The 27,768-nt window shown below is 41.2% G+C and overlaps 1 protein-coding gene and 1 non-coding gene across 4 annotated transcripts in view; one reads left to right on the forward strand and one right to left on the reverse strand.

Moving 5' to 3' along the window:
* Positions 1-27,768, forward strand: part of NDUFAF6 (NADH:ubiquinone oxidoreductase complex assembly factor 6) — a 583,839-nt gene that overhangs the window by 449,901 nt on the left and 106,170 nt on the right. The gene's annotated exons all lie outside the window — the stretch shown is intronic.
* On the reverse strand, positions 1,779-1,851 carry TRNAM-CAU. The gene has a single exon. It is a non-coding gene; the product is annotated as a tRNA-Met (tRNA).

Below are 27,768 nucleotides of genomic sequence, written 5' to 3' on the forward strand. Positions count from 1 at the left end.
TAAGGTCAGATCACAAAGCAGTCTCCCTTGAAATAAAGGTAAAACTAGTCCCCCACATAACCCCAAAAACTAAGAACTTCTCTAAGGTAAATGACCCCCCCCCCCATTAAGGGATGGCATAGCTAGTTTTTAAGCTCCCCCAAATCCAGAAAACACAGAAACATATGCAGAGACATAAACAAAAGCCCTGTATGACCATATGAACAACTGCATAAAAATTGCAGTACCAGACTGAAATAAACCCAGGTAAAACCGCAAAAACAAACCACCCTGGTAGATCCCTAGTATTAATAGGTTGTTCAACAAAAGAAAGAAAATCTTGTTGAGATGTAAGAGAGAATGTGCACAGCAGAGAAATAAGTCCCTCATTAATACAAAGTGAATTAGGTTACCAGTCAAGTCTCTGAAAGTAGACTTTGAGGTAAAAATAGCCTCCAAAGCTAAGGATAAAGATAAGACATTTTTCGTTTATGTCCATGATCTTAAGGGCAACACCCAACGATGTCCAGAATTAGTTGTAGATGACATTACCTATAATTCAGCCTGAAGATATAGCAAATCTGCTGGCTGATAAATTCATCTCAAATTTCAATATGTGTTCTCCCCCAAAAAATGCCCTCCACCACTCCTCCACCAGTTATCACCAAAGAACAGGTTGCCACTGCACTCTCTAAAGCTAAAAACACTGTGTGGGGCCTGACAGTATGATAGGATGCCTCTTAAACAGCTTAAATCAGGATTTATCTGGTCCATTTAGATCTTTTTTTAACCACAGCCTCTGGACTGGCTATGTCCCCACAAACTGGAGGACAGCAAAATTCATCCCTTTGCATAAAGCAGGACTGTGTACTGACCCAGGAAATTACAGATCCATACGTTTGACTAGTCTTATATGTAAGGCTATCATGGACCTGATAAATAATGATATAGCAAACCTCCAGACACTGGACCCAACCTGATTTGGCTTTGTCAAGGGCAGGTCATCCCTACTGAATCCGGTGGATTTCTTTGAGAAAGAGACTAAGGCCATGGATGAGGGTAAAACAGTACATACCTCCTACCTCGACCTGTCCAAGGCATTTTACACAATTCCCCACTCAGGCATTATAAATAACTCACAAAATTGGGCATAAATCCCTACATAACAAGATGACTAGCCAGTTGGCTCATGTACAGGGCATATGTGGTTACAGTGGGTTAATCCAGATCCAGCAAGAGGCTAGTTACTAGTGGTGTGCAACAGGGCTAAGTACTGGGACCACTCCCCTTTGGAATATACTTCTCTGAAGACAAATCAAATGTGGAAAGCCTCTGGATGACAGTTTGGTGATGACTGCAAGCTGGGGGCAGTCATTGAATCACCCAGCGATGCAGATATCCCTCTTGAGGGTCTAGATCAGACAAATGATTGGTGCCAGAACCATCGCGTAAAACTAAATGCAAAAAAAAAATGCATTATCATACCCTTTGGGAATTCAAATAGTCCTGCAAATTACAAGATCAGTAGCACACCCCTAAGAACGGACTCAGAGGTGAGACATCTAGGTACACAGATAGATAGGAGCCTGAACTTTACAGTGGTGAGGAAATCCTTCTATGTGGTACAACTTATAAGTAAAGGTATGGTTCATAGGTTCGTAGATTAGTACTAAGCTAACTGCCCTTGTGAGCCATTTTAAGCCTAGCCAATTTATCCCTTGTGAGACTCAAACCCTGCACCTTGTGTTTCTAAGGCAAACACCTTAACCATTAGGCCACCCTCCCAACCAATTTGAAATTGCCCTGTGTGAGGACCGAACTCACGACCTTCATATTATGAGACTGACGCGCTACCTACTGCGCTAACAAGGCTTCCATGGCATCCAGATCCAAGGAAATTATAGTCCCGCTGTACTCAGCCTTCATTAGACCAATAATCGAGTACAATGTGCTATTTGCCATGTACTTGACTGGGCACTTACAACAGCTAGGGTGTCCTCGGATGTTCCTCACAAAGAAAGTACAGGGTGTAAACAACATGAACTGTGCAGATAGACTAAAAGCCCTATCCCTTTACTCTGTCTCTTACCAATTATTAATGGATGACCTATGCCTGACCTATAGGGCACTCAAATCCAGCCCTGATGGAGGTCCTACACATCTACAAATCAAGCAGCACGAAAGTCACCTGATCTATGGATCTAACCTTAGCGACTCAAACCAAACATGCTGGAGAGACAGATGTGTGTCTTAGAGATTGCCTCTTCTTTGGAACAGGGTTCCTTTTCACAGTAAGAAGAGCCCTTCCCTGGCCCTCTTCAAACACAGTTTGGATCAATGGATGGAGAATTGCAAATTCACACCTGGGGTAGTGCCTGTGTACCACATGGACAGGGGCAGTCTGTAAGAAACTCAATCCACAGGCACAAATCCATGCCATCCTCCTGCCCCTAGGGGCCATAAATTGGGTAAAATTGGGTTATAATGGCTAGGCTTGTAAAGGCCCTTAAGCCTTTAGCCTAGTAATGTCCTATGAACCTACAAACCTATTACATTAAAGAAGGAAAGGGATTAAAGGTTTTAGCTGGCGAAATAGAAAATACTCCGTTTATAAAGAATGTGTCGAAAAGCTGTGGGAAGATTACTACAGAATTATACAATTTTACAAGAATATAGAGTGGTGGTAGCAATATGAAGAGAGGTATAGAATTTAATTTTTATAACTGTAAAGTTTATTTTGGAGACTGACTAAAAGAGATAAGAGAATGTAACTAGTGATTTTGAGAAGGGGCTGAAAGGGGATGAAAAAGACAGAGCGGTTACGGAGAGAAACATATATAAAGAAAATATGTTAAAGGTAAATTAATAAATCATAAATAGGAATTGCAAGGAAAAGCAGAGGAGCTTTTGCACCTTTATGGAAAAAGTAACACAAGATAATAGTAAAATTGAAGGCATTAAGGGGTGGATTAGAGAAATGTAGTATGAAAGAGAGTAGGACATGGAGAGAGATTTCAGCAGGATGTTTGATAAAGAAAAAAATCAGATTGCTATATGGAATCTTAAACAAATGGATACGGATAATGCAAAATAAGTTGAGAATAATAAATTTTAAATTGATGGAATGAGGTATTTAAACAAAAAAAGTATCCCAGCTCCAGATGGAATAACTAATGAGTTTTATAATGTAATGAATGATGAAAAAATTGAATTCTTCGTTGGGATATGGTGTAACTGAGTTGTTAAGCTTATTTATAAAAAAGGGATATACATTTGTTATAGAAGTGGAGACCTATTACTTTAAATAATGTAGACTATAAATTTTTAAAGAAAGTCTTACAGAAGATACTTGGTAAGGCTGTAGATGTATTATTAGTCAAAGGTATATATGGTATTGCATTTAAAAATTGCAAAGATATGTCACTTATTGTAAAAGAAGTTGAACAATGTATTTTACATGAAGGGAACAATACTAATATTATTGTTTGTGGTATTGATAAAGCATATAATAAAGTAAGCCATAACATTGTTTTTGAGATAATACAGTAATATGCATTGCATACAAATGTATAATTAAGACTGTTTACAGTAACTCTCAGAATAAAGCATTAGTGAATGGGTGATTTAGGCAAGAAAACTTGCTAAAATGGATGGATGTTAAACGGGGTTGCCCTTTAAGTACTTTGTTGTTTGCTTTAGTAATTAATTTATTTGCGAGTATTTATATTTGTTTACTGGGGCAGTGCACTGATCTTAATGGACCATCTACAGGCACAGCCCAGGTCAATGAATCACATAGAAAAAAGAACAAACGCATAGGATCATATAAGAAATGAACAAACATATTTACAGATACAAGGATGTACTATAAAACATGCACATATTTACAGGTGCAACATGTTACAGCATTTAGTTTAAGAAGCATATGCTTACAAGCATAGCAGCATATAATTATATAGAGAGGGATGAAGACATCAGAAGAGGCAGGTGTGAATCCCTGCAAGGAGAAGACCGACAAATGAAGAGAGAGGCATGCAGAGGGATTAGGAGTCGAAAGGAGTAGCATGAGGGATACAAAGAGGAGGAGGTAGGATGAATTACAGACAGTAAGTGTTCGTCCTCAGCGGAGGTAAAATGGACTGAACAATGACCGTTATGAACTGTGTCTTGTTTTATGACGATCGAGATGACAGAAGTCCATAATTGGCCTTAGGCCCACTGTCTTTTTGTGAACTAAAAACGTGGTATAGACTCCGGACTCTAACTGTTCTGGGGTGAACGTTGGATGGACCCTATTTCTAACAGCTTTCAGACTTCTGGCAGTTATTCTTACTAGCGAAGAGAATGTTATACAATGTCTGAATATTAAAATTAATATTTATTTAACAGATACAAATGATTTGGTTATTATTGCAAATGGAAATGGCTGGATAAAAGAAGCTATGTGGAATAGAGAAAGATGTATTCAAAATTGGGTTTAAATATCATTCAAGAAAATTGTAAAGGATTTAGAGATGCAGTTAAAAATGATGAAATATATTTTCAAACGCGGAGATAAAAATTCTGGGCGCAAAACTTCGTAAGAAGGAGAAGCGAAATTAAAAATGTAGCTAATATGTGAAACCCTTTTAATTTAGACTTTAGAAAGAATGTTTGTTTAATTCATTATGTGTTGGGAAAGATGGGGTATGTGGGAGGTATATAGCTTTTTCCTTTAAGTTCAGCAAAGGAGTTACTTGAGCCTTTTTTTTTCTTTTATGTGGGTTTCCTGTTTAAATCCTGTAAGAGAGGAGTATTATAATGTAAGCTAGAGGAAGGGGGACCTGGATTAATATATATATATATATATGGTTCTACCTGACTTCGCTTAGAAGATGAAGACCGACGACGGAATCCGGAGAAGATCGAAGAAGAAGAAAGACGACCGAATCGCGAGTGGCAGGGGGCAGAGACAGGAAAGACAGAAGACCGACCCGACGGATGACAACCAACATGCCGGGATGCCGGCTGTGTGGGAGTATCCGTGTGTAGCGTGACGTGGGAATGTGCAGCAGGTAAGTGTGAGGATGTGTGTGTATTAGTGGTCTATTGGGGTTAGGGAGTTAGGTTAGGGGAGTATAGGGGGGGTAGGTTTGGGTTAAGTGAGAGTTAGTTAGGGGGGTGGGGAGGGTGGTTTAGTGAGTTAGGGGAGTTAGAGGCGATAGGGGTGTGGGGTAAATGAGTTAGGAGTAGGGGAGGCGTAGGTAAGTGTTTAGGGAGTTAGGGTTAGGGTAGGTAAGGTAAGTGTAGGTGGGCGGCGCTTAGGGTTTAGTGTGTCAGTGTTAGTGTGTAAGGATTTTGTGGTGCTTGTGTGTGTGTTGTTTGTGTGGGGGATTGTGTGTGTTTTTTTGTAATTTTGGGGTGGTGTTTGTGTTTGTGTGCTGTGTATTTCGTTTGTGTCGTGTGTATTGTGTTTTATTATGGTGTCGTGTATGTGGTGTTTATGGACTGTCAGGTATGTTCGGTGTATGTATGTGGTTGTCATATATATATATATATATACCCACATATATATATATATATATATATATATATATATGTGTGTGTGTGTGTGTGTGTGTGTATAATATAGTTCATTTGGTTTCATTACATTTGTTATGGATTTGTTTGGAGACTACTTTTCTGAAGTAAAAGCCAATTCCAACCGTCTGTGGCTAAGTTTGCAGATAACTGCAAGCTAGGAGCAGTTATTGAATCCCCAGATGACTTGACCATCCTGCAGGAAGATTGGGCTCAAATAAATAACTGATGGCAAAATCATAGACTGAAACTGAATTCCAAAAGATATCCATTATTGTATCCTTTGGGAAGCCATCTACCCAGGGAACTACCACATTAGCAATACACCACTCAAAGATGACCCAGTTGCTTGAGATGTGGGAACTCATGTGGACAGTAGTAACCTATCGTTTGACCAACATGTCCCTTTTTATAAGAAAGTCCTTCTATATTGCATAGCTTATAAACAAAGGGGTTATGTCTAGATCTAGGGATATCATTGTCACCTTTTGCTCAGCCCTCATTAGGCCAGTTACTTAATATAATGCCCCCTTTGGCATGTGTCTGTCCAGACATGTGCAACAACTGGATTGCCCACAGAGGTGCCTTTTAAAAAGGATACAAGGCCTGCAATTATTCTCACTTGCCTCTTCTGACGTCTTCATACCTCCTACATGGACCGACTCAAGCCTTGTGTCGGGCATCCAAGGCATCCTCCGACCCGCAATGGATGGATTTACTGCACATCAGAAGTACTCTGTCTAGGGCTCTAAACCTGTTCTGCAACAACAACGGAATGCTTTGGATAGATAGGTATATCTTGCACAAGATACCGCTGCTATGGAAAAGACGCCAGATCTACATAAAACAAAAGATTGTTCCTGTCCACATTAAACAACAACTTAAAACTATGGATGGGAAATGAAGCTTACCCCATGGCTACCCCCTGTACTACAAAATGTTTAGAGGCAGCTCCTAGGTGCTTTATCCCATGCATATATCCCCCCAAATTATTTATGGTATGATCCCAGTTATTCTCATTAGGGGTGATATATAATTATTGATCATAGGATGGTTCAGGTCAATCTAAAAGCTAATGGTATAGGTTATTTCTGTTACAGAAAGGAAAATTATCTAGCTATAAAATGGCCCTTGCGGGCCTTGTATTTGCCTATGAACTTATGAAGACTTAATGAAACAGAAAATATTATGTTAATATAATGTGGAAAAGATGTGCAAGCATATATTGTAGAGAAATAAGAAGAGAAAAAGGGATTTACATGAAGAAAATGGATATAAATCAATTAAAAGATGGGACATATGGTGGAAAGATAAGAAAAGTATGGTATGAGGAAATTATGGAAAAATTATGTTAAGCTATGTGAAAACATGGAGTAAAATATTAGAAAAGCTGTTTTTGAACAAAGGGTAGGATTTAAAAAACTTCTTGAAATACAAGATTTTCTTGACTTCTTATGATAGAAATGTTGCCTTTGAAAGCAAATATGAAATATAAACAGAACAAGAGTGATTGTGTAAAACATGTAATACAGGCAAAACTATGAAACATTTCTTTTAGACTATAGAAAGACAAATGAAGTTAGAGATTTGTCATAAAGAATTTAAATATTAGATTTTTAAGAGAATATATATTTATGTATGGTTTACGTAAAAAATAGACAAGGAAGAGATAGATAAAGTAGCTGAATTAATAATTAGTTATTTATGGATTTTATGAAAAAATAGATGTCCAGAATTATTGTGTAATCAAATTTGGTATAGTGAAATAGTTGTTTGGTTGTGGATAAAAGGGTGAGGGCATGAAATTAAAGTATGAAATATTAATATTTAAATTTTGAAAATGTATTAGCTGTATATACAGGGTTTAATTTTTTTTATTTTTGACTGCTGTGTGTTAATAGATTACGATATATCTGGACCTACAAAGCTAATGTAAGTTATTTTTTGGCAATTGCTTTAACTATCTCAGTGCTATTTAACAGTTCTGTGCTGCATTTATTGATTAAGTTGAATTTATCACTGATTTTTAGCCTGCACTTGGTAAGGAAACATCATGTTTGTTACTGTAATGTTATTAGATCTTTTTAATAGTATTCTGATATTTCATAACCTCCTCTGATACTGCAAAGCTGTTCTGAGTTTGCCAAAATATTTCTAAGTTTTTCAAGGTTTTTCTGTGTTTGTAGAGGTTCTCCTATGTTTGCATACATTTTTCTGTATTTGGGAACTTGCTCTCAGAGTTTGTGAACTTGTTTCCAAGCATTCTTGATGCAGCAGGAGTTTTGCCTTTGTTGTAAAGCATTTGTTACTTTAGTTGAGCTCAAAACCAACTTGTTTTACATTGAGGGTTTTTTCTGCCTTTTGGTGGTAGCAGAGGGCTGATTCAACCCATCCGAGTTGGGAACTTGTGGTGGAAAGCTTAGTTTGTTTATCTGATTGGCTTGAGGACTTAACTTTGTAAAAGTCTCTCATCATGTTGGTATAAAAGCCTCAAATAAACACAGTTTCCCATGCCTTGTATATTAAGCAAACCTCTCCAGTTTAAAATTCTGTATAGGAAATGGTATTCATAGTCTCCCACTGTTCATAGCTCCTCAAAGAGCTGCCAGTTTGTGCAGAGGGCAGCACCACTGCAGGTCATCTAATAGTATATCACTAAACACGATCACTTAGATCTTTGTGATTTTTCCCTACTCTTTCTCATCTACTCAGGATAAGGTATAATGGACAGATGTTTTCCTGTCATCTGTTTCTGGTCTGGTAGATATGAGCATCCTGAGGCAGTGTAGTAACTGCCTCACGTTCACTGACCACCACTTAATTTTAAGACATACAGTGTGTGAGAGGTGTAGATACACAATGTCATTGGAGGCAAAGCTCTCACATACACACACTAAAAATGCAAACCGGGTTGTCAGCTGTACACCCAAAACACTCATTACCAAGACTAAGGAACAAGCACACAGATCCCATATGCAGAAGTACTCGCTTGTAATCTACCCAAACCTCCAAGATCTCCTAAAAGGATCTCTCAGTGGCACTGTGCACACTCAAAAAAGACAGCACCTCACACAACACACAACTCTGAAACTCATAGTAGCCCCACTTCCAAGCCCATAAGGCAAAACACCGCACAGCCATGCCTTCTATTTATTGGAGATTCCATTGTAAGACATACTGATATCCCCCCCTTACCAGGCTAAACAAAGAGAAGATCACAGTAAGCTGTCTGGAGCCAGGATCTGCCAGATTACATATATGCTTTCGCCTGTAAACCACAAGTACCATTATGACATGGTCATAGTCCATGTGTACATAAACTACCTAAGACTTACCTCACTGGACTACATGAAGAGGCGCATGATGGTGCTCTCTGAACATGTCCCAGGCGGGTATGAATCTAGCCTTGAAGTAGCATACCTCCCTTATCAGTGTAGATGCCACAGTACCAGCAAAAATGATTGATGTCAACTGCTGGCTTAGTTTCTGGTATCCCAACAAGGGAATCCAATATTTGTCAGCCTGCAGAGACATGATTGATAAACCACTATGCTTTGTCAGAGATGGTTTGCACTTATCACCGCTTGTCTTTTGGATGCTGGCAAAACGTTATCTATTCCCACAGTACGTTTTTACGACATGCCAAGTTGTTAAACCCTCCAGCACAAGAAAAATCACTCAGAACTGCCTAACGGTACTGCTGCTCAATGCTAGGAATTTAAGTAAAAAAAAAACTGCACTCCATGGAAGCAGTATTCACTCTGGAGAGCACAAGTGTATGTGCAGTCACAGAAACAAGGTTCAGAATCATGGAAAGCGCCCTAGCTATCAAAGCTACAATGCCTTTCATACATTTCAGTCCCCCTCAGCTCAGGATAAAACAAAGGGAAGAGGTGTCTCTGTGTTCATAAACAGCAGGGAAAAAAAGTGTCTCCATGTTCATAAAGTGCAAGTACACAGCTAGATCGGTCCGACAAAATGACTCGCTTGAGCTCCTTCATGCTCAAATAACCAAATGTGCGATGCCCTGTCATATACTTTCTAGCTACAGATCTCCTAACTTGAGTGGGGAATCACACCTCCTGCCTAAACCTACTGGAATTTCTCAACCTTCAGCCTAACACCAGACTTATGGGTGACTTCTACTACCACTCTGTAAACTGGAAGACCTGTACAACCCATAATTCACTAGATCAGAGGTTTTTGGACTTTGTCAATGCAAACACCCTGGAAAAACTAGTTAGCTCCCTAACTAGAGGTACAAATATCCTAGACCTAGTACTCACGAACGTGGGGGATGCTGCTGCCTCCCATGTATTAACTCCTCCCTGGTAAGATCTGCCTATAAAATTATCTCCTTTAGTATTAAAAATAGACTAGAACACCCATCAGACTCCAAACCTGTTAAGAACTTTGCTAAGGCCAATTACCTCAAACTAAATGACAGCTTAGTAAACTACCAAGCCCCTCCGAATCTGGATGACACTGAGGCCTACTCTGGGCTCTACACAAAAGCACTGTACAACCAAATTCATAGCTGCATAGAGGAGGTAGTACCTGTCTGAGTCCAACCTTTGATTACTGGCAAAAATAAATCACTGTGGTGGGCCCCTTGCATACATAGGCTACTCAACAAATTGGAAAAAATCCTCTCCAAAGCCAAGAAGGAAGGGACAAAACAGTGCAAAAAGAAACTCACCTGTCTAAACAAACAAACGAGAGAGCTGGTCAAATCTGCCAGAACAAACTGTGAGGCAAAGAAATCCTCCCAGTTAAAAGATAACCATAAGGCTTTTTTAATTATGTTCGTAACCTCAGAGGAAATGCTCAGAAATGTGCCGAGTTAATCATGAATAACAACACTTACACTCAGTCTGAAACTATTGCAAACCTGCTGGCTGACAAGTTCAGTTCAAACTTCTCCCCCACATCACCTCCTACCACTCCCAAAGAAATACCCGCAACCATCTCCCTACCAATAATTTAAAGGGAACAGGTCCTTACTGCGCTCACTAAAGCCAAAAGCATGGCCTCCATGGGTCCTGATGACATTCCATGATGCTTCTTAAATAGCTTAAAACAAAATCTATCAGGGCCACTAGAAACCCTCTTTAACCACAACCTCTGGAGGAATGGAGGACTGCAGCAGTCATCCCTCCGCATAAGGGGGGCCCTATCAACTGGCACAGTGAACTGCGGAACCATAAGCTTGACCAGTCTTATCTGCAAGGCCAGAGAGAGAAATATGGACCTAATCAATAATGACATAGGAACTCTCCAAACACTGGCCCAGACTCCGTTTGGCTTTGTCAAAGGGAGGTCTTGCTTGCTCAGTCTGGAAAGTCAGTAGGGCCATGAATGAGGGTAAAATGGTACACATCACTTATCTTGACCTGACCAAAGTTTTCAACACAATCTCCCACTTGGGGATCATAGATAAGCTTACTGAATTAGTTATAAACCCCTACATCATCATATAGATGGCAAACTTACTCACTGACAGGACACTTGTGGATAGGTGAATCCACTTGTGCTAAGAAACCTTTTTCCTGCCATTTCCCCACAGGGCTCAGTGTTGGGACCCCTCATGCTTGGTATATACTTTGAAGTGAAGTTTGCCAATGACTGTAAGCTGGGAGCAATCACTGAATCCCCAAACGATGTTGACATCCTACAAACGGGCATAAAAATTACAAAAGACTGGTCTAAGATGAAATGGTAAAAAATGCCTAATCATACTCTTTGGTAAATCAGATATCTCTGCAAATTATAATATTGCTAGCACACACCTAAAAGTAGACCCAGTGGTGACGGACCTAGGAACACAGACAGATAGTAACCTACACTTTCACAACCAGGTAGCTACAGTAGTGAAAAAAATCTTTCTGTGTAGTTCAACTTATAAGTAAAGGCATGGCATCAAAATCAAAGGAAGTCATAGTGCTACTGTACTCAGCCATCATCAGGCCCAGAATTGAGTCCAGTGCTCCCTTCTGCATATACCTAACCAGGCACTTACACCAACTGGAGCAGTCCCAGAGGTTTCTCACTAAAAAAAAATACAATGCATAAGACACGTGGGTTATGCAGACCAACTAAAGGTCCTATTCCTTTACTCCGTCTCATAGATTCATAGATTAGTACTAAGCTAACTGCCCTTGTGAGCCATTTTAAGCCTAGCCAATTATCCCTTGTGAGACTCAAACTCTGCACCTTGTGTTTGTAAGGCAAACACCTTAACTATTAGGCCACCCTCCCAACCCATATCGTTTATTGAGAGGGGACTTATGCCCGATGTTCAAGACACTCTCTGATCCAGCCCTGATGAAAATGTTACATATTTGCAAGAGAAATTATACAATGGTTACGCATTCCATGGATCTGAACCTTATTTGTGAGTCTAACAGAACTTGCTGGAGAAACAGATTCATATCCCAAAGGCTACCTCATTTATGGAATAAACTTCCCATCTTCATAAAACAAAACCCGTCCCGCACTCTCTTCAAAAAGAATTTGGATAAATGGATGGGGAACAGTAAATTCACTCCCAGGGTACTGCCCATGTCCCTTATGGACAGAGGCAGTCTGTAAAATGACTCCGGGCTCTAGGATCCACTACCCTGATACAACCCCATCCCATATCTGGGGAGTTGCGATATATGGTCATATCCTGGGCATTATGGGCTAGGCTTGTAAAGTCTCTTGTGCTATTAGCCTAGTAATCACCTGTGAACCTATGAATCACCTTCGTATAAATTATATATATATTTTAAATAAAGCCCTCTTCTCTTTTCAATAGGTTCAGTGGGATCTTTTACATCCATTTGAGCTACCACCAACTCAAACCAATGGAACCTTAGTTTAATGTCTCATCCAAAGGATGCCTATGGATTTCGCAGGGCATCTCTGTAAAATCCATAAGCAGTAAGCCAATCACTGAGCAGACAGTTGTTAACTAGTATATTATATATATATAGTATATTACTAGTATAGTATGTGTGGAAATGCAAGGAGTAGTATTTAACAGGCAAGATTCACACAGGTTTTGCCATGCCGCAGACAAGATGCATTATCCATAAGTGCAGCCCGATGATAGAGTTCAGAAATACCAGTGAGTGCAGGAGGTTCCAGACAGAAATGTGGTGTAACCATTTACAGTGACGACACTGGAGGGCACTGTTTGTGTGACACTAGAGACATGAAAGTTGATGCGTCTCACTTATAGTAGCTGGTGGTTACTTTGATCATTGAAACAGTTTAACAAATATTTGTGTCTTCCTTTATATGTAATTTGAAGCAAATCGCCTATGAAACAACAATGTTGAGACAAGTACAAAGCTGTCAAAGATGGGACAATTAAGTGTATTCTCAATGTACTGTGGTGGTGCAGCGGTAGCGTTGTCGCCTCACAGTAAGACGTTGTCCTGTTCGATTCTCAGCTAGAGCGTCTTCTGTGTGGAGACATGCGTGAATGGGCGTACCTTCGTTGAAGGTTGTGTGTCAGGGCCGGCAACTCGGCACGTAAAAATCTACTGCCAATCATTAGCGGACCGGAGTTCCGCTGTGGCGACCCCTAACCGGGAAAAGCCGAAAGACACAACAACTCAATATACTGTCGGACAGGCTTGTACACATTAGATACTAGATACTTGCATTCCAGTTGCTCACGTCATGCAATAGGACTGAAAGATGAAATGGAAAACTTAAGTAATTGCAAAATCATCTGCAGTGTGCCACTAAGCAGTAACAGCAACTAAACAGTGACACATTGTACTACTTAAAAAAAATACATAGTTTTATGCAGTTTGTATATAAAAAGGCTGCAGTATTACAGTGTGATGTGCTGGGATGGTAACTAATGAATGTTTTGCTGAAATGCTACCTCACCCCCTAAAGTTAAACTGTGCTTCAAGATTCATCTCCTGCCAAATCTCTCTCACTCTCTCTGTAGAGTTCATCTTTCTGCCACTCCTGTTCTGGTCCTCCACAGTTTGCTCAAATTGTCCACAAAAAGAGAAAGAAACACTTTGCAACCCTGTCTGCCTCTGTTAACCTAATTTAGTGGGTCTTGTCTAGCGTTAACACAGTGTCACTAAGTAGTGGATTGGCAGACAACAGATATTTAGTTCTCCATAGCTCATTTACTTACCTGAGTCCATGCAGGCATCCCTGAAGAGATTGAATAGAGTTCTGCTCACTGTTACTCAACTTGTGGAGTAACTTCCTTGTACCAATCTTGACTCCAGATTCCTGACAACACCCGCTGTCACTGTCAAGCACAGCGCTTCCTCCAGTCCCTTCAGTGATGTTAAGATTTAAAAAATAAAGTTTTTCTCATCAGACCACAGTAACCCTCTTTAAATGCACAAATAAAAACATTGTGCTTCTTAAAAAAGACAGGTTCATGCAGTTTGTATAAAAGCATTCTACAGAATTACAATGTGATGTGCCAGGCTACTGAAATGCTGCCTCACCCCTTAAAGTTAAACTACGCTTCAGATTCATCTCCAGCCAAATGTCTCTGTCTCTCACTCTCTGTATGGTTCACCTTTCTGCCAGTCCTGCTCTGGTCCTCCATATTCTTGCCTAGATGGTCTGCAGCATGTAAAACAAGACAGGAGCACATTTTGGAGCTTTGTCTGCCTCTTCCTGTTGTATCATTCAGTGCATTTCCTTCGGCATTGTATGGAACCACAAAGCAGTGGGCAAGCAGCAGATGTATAGTTCTGGGCACAAGGGTAAAATCATTTGTCTTTAGTAACTGATATGCTTCACCAATGTGTCTGAGTAATGCAGCTGTTACTTAGGAACTTGAGTAAAAGAAAGTAAACTGATTGAGCTGTCACTATCAGTCTGTATTCTAGCGGCACCTAAATTGTGTGTGTGGCGGGGAGGGGAGGGGGTTGTTCTGGAAAGGATTAAATTATGCAGTGTCAGCAAACTACTGTATAACAACATATTAATGGCCAAAGACTAGAACATTTTCATGCAAACAGTGTAACCAGGGCACATTTTAGGCAAAGGGCTATGGGACCCCTCCTTCACTGCTCATTGCTTCTTCTCTATACACATCCCTCATTGCCCCTACCTTGGTTTGCCTTTTCCCCCAATCCTTACCTTCCCACACCATCCACATTACTTTTTTCTTCTTTTCTCACATTGTACATATTACTTATTTTAGCTGTACTCCACAGAGACATCAAGTAATATCATTTAAGGATGCCATTGCTTCATTAACCTGTAGCAGTGACAACGTTTCATTTCCTCTACTGTTGCTGTAGTGTTTTGTGTCTTAGAATGACCCAGACTTGTTCTTAGTCAATAATGAAAGATTTATGCTGTTTAGTTCGAACAGTATGTGCAGTGCTGCTTAGCTAGCATACATTAGTGGGTTACTAACGGAGCAGCCATCACTAAACTACAGAAGCAGCTACAGAAAACTAACCAGAGATGTCTCGTTCTTCTGCAGCAGCTTTAAAACAAGGGGGGAAGTAAGGGGTGAAGACTAATTTTATACATATATAAAAGTGTGACATAGTGGATGTCTCAAGGCTCCAAAAAGACACACATGCACAGTTTCATGCAGTCAAACAAGGTAAGTTTCTTACATGTGGTCAAATATAAAGAAGAAAATGCAGTCCACATCAGTTTGGATTGCTTAAACGCAAAGAAAACAAACCTCATAATACTTGCGTCTTTTCATGAAAATGTTTCCTTTAAACATTTCATTATCCAGCTAGTCACTACTCTTAATTACAGTGGGATAGTGAAATATTTTAAGATTAAGCAAATGTGGATTAATGTGTATACCAAGAAGATGTAATTGTATAGGAGAAATTAAACATTGTTTAAAACTGACAGCCAACTTCAGAAAATCTGAATTCCAGCTGTCTGTAGTTACAGAAGCACTGATGTTGTCTAAACCTTGTTATGCTGGAGGAAGGCGGGGCATGTCATGCTGGAGAGAGGCGGGGCAGAATGGGATGAATGGCTGACTGATGTCAGAATAAAGAGGGAGGAAGGACAATGGGAACTGGTCACTTTTATGGAAGCTAAAGCAAGCCAGATGGGTTGCTTCCCAAATTACTGTCCTCTGAAATTTGGTCATTGTGTTAGCAGATCTATTGGTGGAGATTCTTAGCAGGTCACTGACTCGTACAGAAGTGCCAAAGTACTGGAAGGTGATAACTGCCATTGTGGAGGAGAGAAACAGAAGAAAAATCTGGAACCCTGTATGCGTGTTAGGTTAACAGTGGCAGAGAATGTCATGTTGAGAATCCTGAAGAGAAGACTGATAACATTTCTAGAGGATGACAGTCTGCGTATTCATTTCGAGAAGGTGCTGTCAGTTCGGCCTGATCCAGTTTTATGTCATGATTACTGGTGACTGTGACAGGTAGGGTACTTACAGAAATAATCTGTGTCAATGGCATCAAGGCCTTTGATGTGACACTGCACAAGAGGCTGAAAAGAAATCTGGATGTGTTTGGGATAGGACCCAGAGTAAGGCACTGGATAGCTGCATGACTGAATAGTCCAAACACAGGAGGTTGTTGTGAGAGGGGGAGTGTCAGGAATTATTGAAGTGACTAGTGAATTTCCGGTTTACTATTACAAGGTCGAACGGCACTCCTTCGACTGTACTATAGTCTACAACGGAAGGTCGTAAATGTCGAATGTCGAAGTAAAAAAAATCAATCTAGGAACGGTGTTAACATGGGTTGAGGTAGGTGTTCGTATTATCCTGAACTACAAACATCTCCCTTACCTCGACCCATGTTGAAACCCATTCCTAGATTTTTTTTTGAGTTCGCGATTATCAGTTTCGACCTTCCGTTGTCGACAATACTACAGTCGAAGGAGTGCCGTTCGACCTTGTAATAGTAAATCGAATTTCCACAGGTGTGTGTCCTGTAATCCACAACACTTCAGATTGCTTATGTCTGACATGTCTGGGAGAACAGAGATTTACATCAGCTTCTTTGCTGAAGACACAAATGTAGGTAGATAGATGCAGCAGTGAAGGCTGGGGGAAGAGTCTAGTGAAAGAATTTGGAAAGGCTGAACAAGTAAGTAGAAAAGGGATGTTCAGTTCAGTGCAAACAAATGCAATTTGGACCACAGCAGCATTGCAGTGAGGGTTTGTCTAAAAGGAATAGAACAACTGGCTTCCCCAGCTCCACCTCTGCTGTTCTTGTTACTATCACAGGAGGATTAAAATCACTGGGTGTTGGTCACACCTAGTTTGGACCACAGGGAGAAGAGTGAGAGGACAGTGGCAGTAGGAAACAAAATCCTGGATTGTATCTTTAGGGCGATAGAAGACAAAAGCACAGTGCCTTGGTAAGACTACACCTCGACTACAGTAAACAGTTCTGGAAGCTATGTAAACAAAATAACATCTGGACAGAGTGCTGGAATTAATGTAGAGGAAATCTACTGCAAAAGTCCATGGGATGATGGGATGGAAGGGAAGGAATATGACTGGAGGCTAGAGGAGCAAGAGCTTTTCTCACCTGAGTCTTGAAGAAACGGGGGGGGGGGGATGATACTGGATACTGGTGCATGGTTTATTTTTTATTTATTTGGGATATGTGAAGGAGTAACTTTGAACAAAAAAGGCAGAGGGGAATGAGGAGAACACAGACAACAGATTATAGGGGTTCTTGAGTTTTGTGGACCCCATGGAGTGGACTACCAGAATGGGTGTGATAGAGGGATTCTTCAGAGGCATTCAGGAGACATGGAGGGGAAGGTATGGATATGGGGGACGCAGAATGTTAAATGCACTTAAAAGGGCAGACTTGATAGGCTTATTGTCTCGTGCTATCAGCAAATTGCAATCAAATGTAGTGTAATGCCATCTCACTTTTTCCTTCCTGATATCAAAAAGTCTCTCTCTACCTCCTTCCCTTTTCTTCTGTATACTGCAGAAATTCTAGTAAAACCACACAGTTGCTTTCCAACAGAATTCCAGTAATAAACCCAGATTGCCTCTTCTTCTGCTGACTTCCCCACTACATGTTCTAACATAGCAGTGTAGTCCCGCAAAAACATTTGCATCTGTCTTCATTAAAGATGTTGGGCCAAAGTTAACCAGATCCTCTGCACTCCTCTTCCCTTTGGGCAGTGTCAAAGAGTCTACTTCTACCCCATTCTGAATAATATTCTGCGCTCCCCACAAATTTGCAGTCAGCTGTTTTTGTAAAAGTCCATTAGAAACCTGTCCCGTTTTAATGCTTTACATCCCCTCAAATGCTGAGCTGATATGAATATCTCTACCACCCGTTTCTCTTCCTAGTTCCATTCTGTCATTCCAGATGACCTTTCCTTCAACCTTTCTCTGCAGTCCATTTTGCTGCTCCTCAAATCGTTATTCTTACCATCGTCATAAATCCCTTTTCCTTATTTTCTACATATGGCCATGGGATCCTGTCACCTAATCACCATCTCTTCAGTGCCCTCTCCTGACTTCAGTCATCCCTAACTGCCGTAGGTCTTCTTTCACACAGTCCATTCTTTGCTTTGCTGGAGACCCTTGTTTCCTCTCTCTCTGTCCCAGATCATCATCTCCAGATTCTTTTGCTTTTCTGCACATGTACATGAACCACCATAATTTATTTGTCATTTGTTAACCGGGTTGGTCCAACTGAGCCAATGACCCATTTTCAGTGGACACCTGAGGGGAAAATCTCCAGACAGTTATTACAAAGTTTTACATAAAGAAAAACATCTGACAGCGAAGCTGTATGCAAACAATACAATAATGTGCTTTACATGAGTACATTAGAAATTTACAAAAGGCCTGAACATGAAGTTTACGTAAACATTACAATAATGTGCATAACATACAGTACACAATTTAGAGGTTTTTTTTATATCAACAAAAAGAGATGCCAATGAGATAAGACACTTGCAGTATGTGGGTGTTAAAAGTGTGAGATGTGCTAAGGTGGGATTTATGTGCATAATCTGTTCTCTTTGACCTTCTCTGTAATTGTAGCTACTTGGACTTCTGCTCTAATGTCTTCATTTCTTTGTCTGTCCCACAGTTTGCATCCTACCACCCACTCAGACACATCATCTCTGTCACCTCTAGTTTCAAAGACTTGTCTGCCGTCACTGCCCAGGGTTTTGTACCGTAGTGTACTTGTCCGACTTTCTCGTACACCTTAGTTTTCTGCCTCTGTCACACACCCCCCCCTGTAACTCTGTACCAGTTGACTGTAGCCCCTCCTCATTCAGACTACCCTTCTCAATCACCTCTCTGAGGTAACTGAAACTGCTAAACCTGTTCCAGTCTTTTCCCTTGTGTCTCAGTTATCATCGTCTGATTTCCCCAATTTGCTGCCATTAAAACTGTCTTTCCTGTACTCACATCCTTTGTAACTTCAGTTTTGCATTCCATTCCCTGTCATTTACTGAAGTTCTTGCTCAGAGTCCACCTGTAATGTCACATCATTTGCCTAGAGCAACTTTCTCAATCTGCCCTTCAGCCAATTTGCTGATGTAGTCCATCACCAGTTTGAAAAGCAGTGGGATCAGAGCTGACCCGTGATGCGCACCGACTCCCACTGTAACCCCTGTGAGAGTCCGAACACTGTTTGTACTTGTGTCATTAGGTCCTTGTATGAATCCTACACTAATTCTACCAGTGTTTCTTGGACTTCCAAATTAACTTTCATGGGATCTTGTCACGTGCTTTATCTAAATATAGGAATGCCCAGTTGGACTGTTTTGTCATCTCTAGCTTTTTCTCAACTCTCTCCCTTATTGCAGCCATTGGGTCAGTTGTGCTATATCTTGATCCAACGTACTCATCTGCCATTTTACTTTCTACTTTGTCAGTTACAGTGTTTAGACCTTTCATGCTGTGTGACAGGAGTTTGATACCTCTGTAATGCCCACAGTTATGTGTGTCCCCTTTGTCCTTGTACACTGGCACTAGTTTGCATATTCTGCAGTCATCTGGGATAAGCTGTTCTCTCATCACTGCTAAGAGTACCCTCTGGGGCCATTTCCCCCCCAGCTCACTCAACATATTGAACATATCTGCTCTGACCTCCTCTGAGCCTGCTGCTTTCCCCGACTTCATCTTCCTATTTTTTAGGGTGACCTCTTCTTCCTCTATCATCACAGGCTGTAACTGGAACGATACAACATCTGAGATGTTCTCTCCATTCTGAAGTTGCTGAATGTACTCTTTTCATCTGCCTTTGGCCTGTGGACTGGTGAGCAGGTTGTTGCTGGTATCCCTTGTAAAAGGTGTTTGTCTGTCTTCTTTATCTTTCTGTCTTTGCTTTGCAGCTGATAGTTTCTTTATGCCATCTACTGAGTCATTTTCTAGAAGCTGGTAGAGTGCCTGTCTTGCCTTATTCTTTGCTGTTGCTCTCTTAGCTTCTTTGTTAGCCAACCAGTATTCCTTCTTAGCCTGGTCTGCCATTTCTTTCAACTCACTTTTTCCTGCACACCTTTCTTGTGATGACAACCTCGACTTCTGTATCCCACTACTAACTTTCCTTATGTACCTTATTTCCATACCTGTCTCAGCTGCATGTCTGTTACATAGACCTTACACATGCTTTTATGAGGCTCTACCATTTTTCATCTCCACCTGTTTCCTCTTCTTATTGAGGTGCTTGAGCCCTGATTATTTCCTCAGACTCTTGTACTTTCTCTCCAGACAGCTTCCAGGTCTTCAGCCTAGTCTCTGTGACCTTAGAACCTTCTCTGACCACTGTTTGCATCTGATTGTGGCAACCAATGCTTTTTGCTGTTGATTAACTGCTTCATTTCGGATGGCTTTACAATTACCAGTTCTACCCCACTGCCCTTTCCTTACTAGTAGGAAGTCTACCTGAGTTGCATGATGGCCACTCTTGTATGTGAACTCATGACCGTCGCTTGCTTAACCACATGTTGGTCATCATCAAGCCATTTGGCCGACAGAAGTGTAGAATGGCCTCTCCTCCTTTATTACTGTTGCCTCACCCAGCTAGACCCAGGCAGTCTTCATATTGTGTTTTGTCCCCGATATGTGCATTCAGGTCATCTATTGTCAACACCTACTCATGTTGTCCTGCTTTATCTGGTAGGTCATGTAGCTGCTACCTGAATGCACTCTTTTCCTCACGGTCACAAACCTACTGTGGAGCATAGGCTGAGATTATGAATACTGTCTGATTGACATGAGTCTGTCACTAATTCGGATGACCCTCCTGAGTAGTTGACTCTGTATCCCAAGCCAGGTAGTGTTGCTGCACTGCCCTTCCATCTTGTCTCCTGGATGCAGAGGATGTCCAGCCTCCTCCTTACCATTATGTCGTCCATCTCCAAGCTGCCTCCTTTCAGTGAACCTATATTGAAAGTAGTAATTGTTAGCTCATATTTGGCAGATGATTGGGCTTATGTCCAGCTTTCAGTTAGCAGAGTTATCCCACGTAACCCAGGCTGAGCAGCTGGACACCGTCTGACCAGCAGCTTATTTACCCAGGGCTGTTGGGCTTTATGGCTGGGACACACTGGCTGATAGGGGCACAGAGACCTGTCCCACTGTTAGCATGGGTCCCTGACATAGGTCAAAGGAGATCAGGTCCTCCACGCACTAATTACCGGCAAATACATGTCCATTTTTGGCAACATTAGTCAAAGCGACCAATGACCTTGAGTCCTTTTCCTCAAAAACTTCCTAATAATACATCTGAAAGGAATCTCAGATCTCCCACAAGTAAAACACCTGTCCAGTGCTTAACTCCCTCTGTTGTGTTCGATCAGCTCTTTTCTTTATTTTCCATGCTGACAGCCTTTTGTCGACTTCCCTTGTGCCCACTGGTATACTTTTTTCTTCACTGTTTCCACCTTTCTCCATCCCAGGCAACCTTTCTTTTAAAACTGGATTCTCCACCTTTTCTCTTCTTGTCCAGCTCCCTAATCCATGAGTCCGTTGCGTTCCCCTCAGCTGCTCTTAATGACAGTCTCCACCACCGTTACTACTTCCCTCCTTCATTCATTCTGTCACTGTCCAGTGTAGATTTATTTCCATCCCACAATGTTCGCAAAACCTCTTTGCCTCCCCCCTGTATCATGGTATCACCTTCTTGGTCATTTTTTTCATCCACTTCACCTACACATTTCCACTTCCACAAATTCCAGCATCATCTCCAATATAGCACTGCTCTAGTGACGAACGGTACTCTTCTTGTACGATTACACCCCAGAACTTCCACATGATTTCAATAATAAGCAGATGAAAACATTAGAAAACAGCTTCATACAAACACAATAGCATCCTCTTATTTGGAGGATTGCATGGAACATGTAGTTATTTGCGAAGTATAATACATGACCCCCCCCCCTCCACAACCCATATTGACACTTTAACTCTCCAAAACAGTAACATAATACCTAACGTCAAATAATCTGCTCTCTGAAATGCAAGATGGCTTTAAGCCCCAGCACAGCAACACTGCTGTTCTACTACATTTTACTAATTTATCAAGATAGAAACAATGGCCTTCTCGTTTCCACCATGTTCTTGGACTTGTGAAAGGTATTTGATATTGTTTAACATTAGCAACTACTCATTTGACTCTCTTCATTAGGACTTTCACAATACTCCTTGTTTTGGTTTTAGTTACCTGTCTTGGAAGGCAACAAAGCAGTTAAATGGCAACAAACCTACTCATCCCTTCAACCAGTTACTACAGGTGTCCCTCAGGGCTCTATCCTGGGTCCTCTCCTATTTAATACATTTGTTAATGACCTCCACTCACCATGCTAGTTTAGTTCAGTATGCAGATGACTCAACATTAATGTGTGTGACCTCAACAATAAATTAACTCCAAGACATTACCCAAAAATCTTTCTCCTCTTTAGAAATCTGATTCAAAGTATCAAACTTCCTACTCAACTCCAAGAAAACTAAGTTGGCACTTTTCACCTCAAAAAGTTGCCAAAATCAAAAGCAATCTTTTAACATAAAGTCAGCAAATAATACTGTTGTTGAAACTGTAACTCACTGTAAAGTTCTAGGCATTATAATATATTTCAGATATGACCAGCATATACCACACACCATTAAATCTACACACTCAAAAGCTAGACTCCTTTTTATAGGATCAACGGATTCCTTACAGATATTGCAAGAAAAACTCTAGCACCACCTTCATATTGCCAACTCTCTTATACTCCGCTCCTATCCTAGCAAATTTAAACAATACTCAAAGAAACTTGCTTTCTGCTACAAAAATAGCTAAATTTGCTACCCATCTCCCTCATAGGACCCACAATTGTCATAACTCAAAACAATTAAACTGTCTTGAACTGCCCAGCTCCCTAACATATTCACAACTAACTACAGCACACAAATTCATTCATCATCCAGAAAAATGTCCTGCACTACAAAACTTATTACTGCCGTACTGTCCAGCAAGGGACCTCCACTCTAGTAACAAATTCTTATTACTTACAGATACGTCAAATAATGTTGCAGGAGACTCGCTCTACTGCCAGTATGTTGCTAAACTCTGGAATAGTATCCCCACATAAAACTCTCCAACAAACTCAGTAGTTTTAATCCACTGCTTAAACAACATCTTAATCCGTCCTGGTCCTGCACATGCTCATCACCAGGTTAAGACTTGATGTTCACAATATGATACTCTCCAGATACACTCCTTAAACAGAAAACTCTCAACATCTTACTGAAATGACAAAGTAATTTTTATACATAACTGCTGCTTGTTTAATCCACTAAGTTGCATGGGAGCTTTCTCTTTAGTAACTTTCAATAGAATGTATAAATGTAACTACAGTTTGTGTATAAATGTAACTGGAAATGTAACTACCGTCTGTGTATAAATATAAATAGAAATGTGACTACTGTTTCTGTATAAATGTAAACAGAAATGTAACTACTCTGTGTTTAACTGGAACTTAGTATAATCCAATGTAAGCAAACGGAGCTTTTCTCCTCTGAAAATGGGTATTACCCAGTTGGAATTTCCCAGTAAACAAAGACAAATAAAAATAAAATAAAGAATGAAGTCTCCTATGATATGTATTTTAATCCGTAGTTCTGGCTTTGCCTGCCACTTGGGGGACAGGTAGGTACTTATTTGATTGTATCCATCATCTCATAGGGCAAGCAACATCCCTCATATGTTATACCCATTATAGGCAGAAACAGAACATTTTATTGCTAAAATGCTACAGTGCATGGCGCAGTACGTTCTGTTAGAGACGGTCTTTTAACTGATAATTAGGAAAGGTTGTACCTTACCCTGAAATGCTTCAGGTGCTGTCAGTCTCCTGTAGAACAAATCTTCAACACACCACAAATAAACAGACTTTGCAGAGTGGCATCCCTCTTGACTTAATCCTTCTGGAAGCTTGTCCATCTGTTGTGCACTTTTACGAAATGTATTTTATATTTTTATTTAACATTTGTTTACTGGGAGAGTCCAACTGGGACAGAGGCCATTTTCAGTGGAGGCCCAGGGAGAAATGCTTCGGATGCATGTCTTTGGAATAAGGGAGGAAACCCATGTGAACGCAGGGAGGACATGCAAACTCTGCACAGAAGACACCCAGCCGAGAATCAAACCAGAGAACCTCTTGCTGTAAGGCGACGATGCTAACCACTACACCACTGAGCGACCCAAAATGACATCATGAGGATTAATGTATTCACTGTTCTTATGTAACCCCCCCATCACTAGTATTTGCTGTTACTTTGTAACTCTTTGCTGCTGTTCTCATGCAGACTTTGCTGCATATGGCAAGAACTCATGTCATACAGGTTTGCCACATCTAGCTGATGCTTGCTTTTTGCACTGCTGTCATCTACCTTTTTGTTTACAGCACTTTCTTTCCACTCAGCCCCTGATGACCACATCCAGAGCCTCCATATCTGAGAATACCCTCAGAATGTCTTCTTAATGGGGACCTGTCTCAGAGATGATCACCTGTCTCACCCATGTCAGTCATCTCTCCCCAGAAATATGTATTTCTAGTCCCCAGTCACATTACTGGGTCAACGTCTGCACCCATTCAGTGCTTCCCCTCTCTCATGGTCCATCTTTGCACCAAACTTAGACACTTTGACACCACTGAGTAGCACGTGACATCATCAGCCTCGTGAAAGATGTTCTTCGTGTTTCACTGTTGCAGTCATCACATTTGGGTTATCTGCTTGCAGGCACCGGCTTCTGAATGTGTATTCAGGCCTACTGACTTGCATATTAAACCAACGCCATCTTCTTCTTCAAGGCCTAAAACTCGATCCATGCCTGGGAAACCGAAGTCCAGACCGCATGGTCAGACCTCTATGCCTAAAAAATGATAAAAATGGCTGACGACCTTATTAATTTAATCAGGGGAAGCCAACCTTCCCCCCCTAAGAGCCCTAGGACTGAACTTGCTTATGATACTTCTGACCAGGATTCTAAAATTTCTCTCTCCTCTGATGACCAGGATTTACCCTCATCTACCTATGAGGATTCTGATGCAGAGGACTCTATTCCCTCTGCTTCTCCCCCAGAGGATTTTTCTTTTGGTGAAACCCTGCATATTCTTAGGGAGCATTTTCGCTGGGAAAGCCAGGATTACTCTGATTCTAAAAAGAGGCTTGTAGATTTCTTACTCCTGTCCCAACACATGCCTTTAGCTGTCTCTCCTGGCTGGACATTGTTGATGATGCCTTCTCGGAATCTAGCTTGGCCCCTGACTCTTTACCTCCTGCTCCCAGAAAACCTGATAGATATTACAGGGCACCTGATTCTCACAAGTTCCTTTTTAAAAATCCTACTGCGGATCCTGAGACCATTTCACAGGGACCCAAAGGCATTAAGGCTGCTACTGCCAAAAATCCTACCCCCTCTGACAGAGATTCCAGGGCCCTGGATAGATGGGGTAAGAAGGTGTACACCTCTGCAACCTTGGCCATCAGGCCCATAAATTGCCAGTTTCATATGTTAACATATCAGCAGCATATTATTGGATTGCTTAAACAGAAAATGATGTTGATTCCGGATTGTGCTGAGAATAAGGATTTAAATTTGCAGGATTTAATGCATTCTGCTGAACAGGTTGGGAAGCATACTTTGCAGTGTGGTTTTGATTCACTAGAGGCAACTTGCAGGGCTGCTGTCACCGGGTCTGTTCTTAGAAGGCATGCTTGGCTTAAGGAGCAATCTTTACCAGATCATATTAAAACTAAATTGCTGGATGCTCCCTTAAATCAGGACCGCCTGTTTAGCAACAAAGCAGAAGAAGTTCTTAATGGAGGAAAAAGCTAAATCTATGCAAACTGATAAGATTTCTTACAAGTGCAGCCTCCTAGATTTAGTAGGCATTGGCCGTCAAAAAATTGGTCCTGTCCTGTCTCTTCCAGGCCTTCTCAGTTCAAACCCAGAACCAGCAGAACACCCAGGCTGCAGTCCCAGGGTATGCACAGGGCCAAGCAGTGGGGGGCTCCCACTTCCAAATCAGGGAGTAGTAAGACTCCCCCCTATGGTAAGCTGTCTCAATGACTTAACTTTAAAACTTCCATGCACTTCTCAACTGACTGCTCCTTTAGGGGAAAGATTGCTCTGCAAGCAAAAAACTGGGAACTCATTACCCAGGACAAATGGGGTTTGAACATAGTTTCCCAAGGATACAGATTTCACTTCCACATGGTACCAACCACAAAAGGTTGGCCAGATGTACCCCCAAATCAATGGGCAGAGGTTCAAAAGCAAGTACTCTCTCTCAAGATTAAAGGCTATTCAGACTGTACCAGAAGAGGAAAAGGGACAAGGTTTCTACTCGACACTTTTCCTGGTACCCAGAAAAGACAACTCATGGCGTCCTATCCTGGATCTTTCTATCCTAAACACCTTTTTGGTGATTCCAAAATTCAAGACGATAACTCTTCACCAGTTGCTTCCCATGATAGGCAAAGATGCCTGGTTGGCAACACTGGATTTAAAAGAAGCCTACCTGCACATCCCAATCAGGGAATCTTGCAGGAAATACCTACGCTTCAAAGCAGGCTGCATGCACTATCAGTTCTCTGCACTGCCCTTTGGCTTATCCACTGTTCCCAGGGTATTCACAAAGTGCCTAGCTCCAGTCATTGCATTTTGCTGGCAAAGAAATATTCAAATATACGCATACCTAGACGATTGCCTAATTCAGGCAGAAAGCCAGGACGTACTTCTGAATCATCTGGCATTTGTACAAAAGGTGTTAACTTGTCTGGGGTACACCATAAATGAAAAGAAATCACATCTGGTACCCTGTCAACAAATTATATTCCTGGGAGCAAGCTTGAACACAACTTCCCAGATGACTTTCCTCACACCAGAGAAACAAATTCATTTGACAACTTACTTCAAACTAGTGGCCACAAAAACCCTGCTATCTGCAAGGCAAATACTGCAAGCCTTGGGGTTCATGGCCTCGTGCATTCTACTAATTCCATATGCAAGACTGCATATGAGGAAACTACAATGGTATTGGTGTCAGCATTCTCAGGATCTAGAAGCAATGATTCCGATCATACCTTGCCTATGATTAGAATTCGTTTGGTGGGCAGAGGCCTGCCACCAAAACAAGGGACTACCATTCATTCTACCCCCTGCTGCCCAAGCCCTGACAACAGACGCATCAGACTATGCATGGGGGGGCTCATCTGGCAGGGAAGTGCATTCAGGGCAAATGGAACCAGAGTCAAATGCACCTGCATATCAATCAAAAAGAAATGTTAGCTGTACAGAATGCTCCACAGAACTCATTATGACAGCCTTCAAGGATCACATTCTTCCAGGGCAATTAATGATAAAGACGGACACCACCACTGTTAGGTGGTACATAAGCAGGGGCGGTACCCATTCTTACCCCCTCTGCAGAATAGCCATGGCTCTGTGGAACACAGCCTTGAGCTACCAAGTGCATCTACAGGCTCAATTCCTGCCAGGAAAACTAAATACACTGGCAGACGGACTAAGCAGAAATCTCATGGACCCACACGAGTGGAAACTGGAACCAAAGACTTTCAACATGTTGATCAATAAATAGGGGAGCCCAGATATAGACCTGTTTGCCTCCCCCCAGAACTACCAATTGGACAAATTCTGCACAAGGACTCCCCACTAACAAGCTTGGAAAGTGGATGCTCTGTCCTTCAGCTGGAAAAATCTATCAGTTTATGCCTTTCCTTGTCTGCCTCTCCAAAGTAAAAAAATA

The sequence above is a fragment of the Protopterus annectens genome, chromosome 3.part1 (genome assembly GCF_019279795.1).
Source record: "Protopterus annectens isolate FY-2018-M chromosome 3.part1, PAN1.0, whole genome shotgun sequence".
Taxonomy (NCBI): Eukaryota; Metazoa; Chordata; order Ceratodontiformes; family Protopteridae; genus Protopterus; species Protopterus annectens.